Source organism: Prinia subflava, chromosome 11 (genome assembly GCF_021018805.1).
Source record: "Prinia subflava isolate CZ2003 ecotype Zambia chromosome 11, Cam_Psub_1.2, whole genome shotgun sequence".
Classification (NCBI taxonomy): domain Eukaryota; kingdom Metazoa; phylum Chordata; class Aves; order Passeriformes; family Cisticolidae; genus Prinia; species Prinia subflava.
In genome coordinates, this window is record NC_086257.1 from 24,932,198 (window position 1) to 24,935,950 (window position 3,753).

General features: G+C 46.7%; 1 long non-coding RNA gene across 1 annotated transcript; it reads left to right on the top strand.

Moving 5' to 3' along the window:
- Positions 1-586: 586 nt before the first annotated feature.
- On the top strand, positions 587-3,176 carry LOC134556352 (uncharacterized). Its single transcript, XR_010081655.1, has 3 exons — positions 587-821; positions 1,226-1,345; positions 3,043-3,176. It is a non-coding gene; the product is annotated as an uncharacterized LOC134556352 (long non-coding RNA).
- The last annotated feature ends 577 nt before the right edge of the window (positions 3,177-3,753 follow it).

Below are 3,753 nucleotides of genomic sequence, written 5' to 3' on the forward strand. Positions count from 1 at the left end.
TCTCTGCTCTATGGCTTGAAAATTCCCTTCAGCTGCCTCTAGTGTTCCCTGAATGAGGCCAGTCGTTCCCCTGGATGCAGAGTCAGAGTGGTCATTCACCCAGCCCAGGAACCACACCACACCATTCCTTTGGTACCTGGTAGTATCAGTTTCACAACAGTAATATTTATTGTACCAAAAATATTTACAGTCTGCATCCAATGTATTTATTCCTCAAATGAGAACTTATCTGCCTTTTGTGTTAAGTACTGGCAGTACTAGTTTACAGGTAAGTACTCTCTAATAAGTGTGAACGGAATTTGACATTCCTGAGCACAGAAGAGAGACAGAAGAAAACAAACAATTCATTTAACAGGTAGAGTTGCTTTCAGAAAACTGTTGTGAAGTGAACCAGGCTTGGTTTTGCCACGAAAGACAAAATGGCAGTGCTTCACTTGAAATAAGAGCAGAACTAATGCTGTAATTACTGGCCTGTGGCAGCACTGAAGTCTGTGGAGAGCACCAAACTTGGGATGGGGTTAAGGTGATCTCAGTTCAAAGGAGGGACAGACCCTAAGGACAGAATGTGCCACAGAGCAATTAAAGCAGTGGTTGGGCAGGTCCTGACAGAATTTGAATGTACAGACAAATGCACCGAGTGTCAGTGAATGAGAAATCTCACCCGGATTTCCCCAGCAACCTGACTTTTTCTGGAATTAAAAACCAAGGCAGCAAATGCACAGAGGAAGCCATGGTTCCTGTGCCTCCCAGAGAAGGAAGCTTGGTCAGCCTGATGATTAAAAATAGAAGAAAGAAGTAGAACAACAGAAAAAGAATATGAGGTAGGACTCAGCTGGGGCCTGATCAAAGAGCTGAACTGAGTCTGGGGGCTGTCAGAGGGCAGATCCCCACTCCTCCTTCCTTCCTGCCTCCCGGGGGGCAGAGATGATTCCCAGCCCGTGACTCTCTCCCACCTTGCTGTCCCAATCCCAACAATGGGGGTTGTTTTTTGCGGTAGTTATCCATTAAAAACCAGGAAAAGCCAAGCTGCTCTGCAGGGAGGTGACACTGCAGGTCCCAGCTGCCCTGTGCAGCCTGGGCTCTGCTTTCAGCCTGTCACAGAGATCCCTGTGCAGAGCCCACTGAGGACACGACTCCCAACAAGCACCGCAGCCCCAGAGATCCAGAGGAAATGTGCTGAAGCAATGAGAGGAAATCTGACAACTAATACTTCCTATTTTCCTAGATCTTCTACCCAGAGGAGCAAGCTGCCAGGTGGTGTGTTGGACTGTATTCCCATCCAGGAATAAACTGACATGCTGCTATTTTGTGTTTCCCTGAATCCCGATGGATACTAGCTGAAATGGTAACTATTCTGATTAACATTCACTTCATGATTACAGAATAAAGGAAAACAGCTTTTCTTCCTCCTCTAAAGACAGTGCCTGCTCATTAGAGTTTGGGATGTCCATATGTTTTCCAAACTCAGGCTGCAGCCCTGCATATGGAATTGCTTGTAATAGCTTTTACAACTAATTATTTGAAGATACTTAGGCTAATAAAATTATTTTAAAGAGATATCCTGAGTTTGCCAGAGATATCTGACTGTGTCACTGAGGTGGGAGATGAACAACTGAGCTCCTCCTGGTGGGTCCCACGTAGAGACCAGGAATTTGAGGAATGACACAAGTAATGGTTTCCAGTGATCAGAAATTTGTAACAGCTTTTGTGCACTTCTGGGCCTCTCTCCTTTCCATGCCACCATCACCAAACACTTTGCAGCACTTGGAGAAGACAAAGTGAATATGTGATCTTCTGTTAAGTGCTGCCCGTGAGGGAATCCTCCCAGAGCTCAGGGTGAGCAGGAATGGGAGGCAGAGCTGGTGCTCCCTGCACATCTGCACTCGCTGCCCACCTCCTCAGCCCTGCCGTGGCTGACACACCCCTGCCTGTAGCTGCTTCTTGCAGACACTCCAGGAAGTTCAGTGCTGGCAAGAGAACGGTACCAGGACAGCTGAGACTCTCTGTGTTCAAATACACTGGAAAATGTCTCACAGGCATTGCTCTCGGGATGCAGAACGGGACCCAGCCTGGACATTCCATTATGTGTGTGCAACTCTTGAATTTGCAACATAATTTAAAGGAAAATCTGAAGGCATCTCCTGACAATAGAAGGATACTAGTCTATAAAATGGGCTGGCAGCGTTTCAGTGACAATACAAGGGGATTAATGTCACCAAGAGGTTACACATTCAGCTCTGACTCAAGTGAAAATGCTGGTATTCGATAAGAACACCACAAGCAGAAAGCTGGCTGCCAATCTACCACCAAAACAAGCAGGAACCACATCAGGCTACTTTGAAAATATCAGGGCCCCTTTAAAACAATCTCCCAAGTCAAAGCAAATGAAAAAGAAGTGCTGAGTGCTGGGGCAGTTCAGTTCTGCAGCTGTGGCAGGTGGGGCCTGGCCAAAGCCCTGGCACTGACTGCCCTGGGGTCCCCTCTCAGCAGAGACAGATGTCACCACTGCCTGCCTGGGGAAGCAGGACAACAGAAAAGGGAAATTAGGAATCTCAAAAATGCCTTTTACTTATATAAAAAAACCCCAAACAAAACCAACCAGGAAATTTTGCCTTTATGCTTCCAGTGCTTATTTTTTCTTTCTAAGAATTAAACTCTTGATATACTAATGAAAGGCCTGAAAATGTTTGTAGCTTCAAAGGGCTTTGTCCTGACTTTATTTTGGTGTAATAAGCACTGGCAAAGCTAGTCTATAATTCTGATTTTAAAAAAATAATCTATAAATAAACAAGTGTGGCTGATGAAGCAAAACTTTGTTTCCAGCAGAGGCATACGCTCAACCACAGAATAATAAAGAAACAAAAGACACGATCCAGAACTTTCCAAAACATGTTGTCATTGTGCCTAGGGGCTTCAGCTGCTGGCTCCAGGCCTCTTCCCTTTGCAGCCAGCTCCAGAGGAACTCCCCTCTCCGGTGCAATCAAACCCAGATTTGACTGGTTTTTGGAAGAGACTTATTTTTATCATTCCCTTTCATTTCAGGCACTTCCCCACTCCCAGACTCGCTGTCTCTCCCAGCCGGCCCCAGAGGAAGGCCCTGTCCTGCCTGGGCTGGGCACAGTCTCTGCCCGGGATGGGAGCCACAGCTGCTGCTCCACACTCTATTTTTAGATCCAACATTTTCTTGAGAAAACGCCTGAAGGATTCATTAAGGCGGCTTCTCCTCTCTGATCCACGCTGCACATGGGATCCAGCTGGAGCGGTATCCTCAGAGAGCAGGGCTCCATCCAGCGTCTGCCGCTCGAGTTACTGAGAGCTCTGCCTCAGAGGCTGCTTCCACTCCCAGGGAAAGCCACACTCTTCAGTACCACAACCAGCAGCAACAACTGCAGCAGAACTCTCAGCACAATTCTCGGCTGGTTGGCCTGGCAGGCAAACATCCTGGGGTGCTCCCAGCCCTTCCAGACCTGTTTTCATTCAGACAAGGCTGGAGAGAGAGTGTGACGCTGTTATGAGCAATAGCGATCAGACATTTTCAAAAATAGACCACAGTGACCTTCTTGGATTTGAACTGTTGGAGTTTTTGGCAAAAGATTCCTTTTGAGCTTATCAGAGCCAGGATTTGATCCTGTTGCTTCAAACAAGTGAGGCTAAGCCTAAGGATGTGCACAGCATTGTTAAGCACAGCCTCCAGGTCCAACCTTCCCATGAAAAATACTCTTCAGTATTTTGATATCTAAAAGCTTGTTCTAA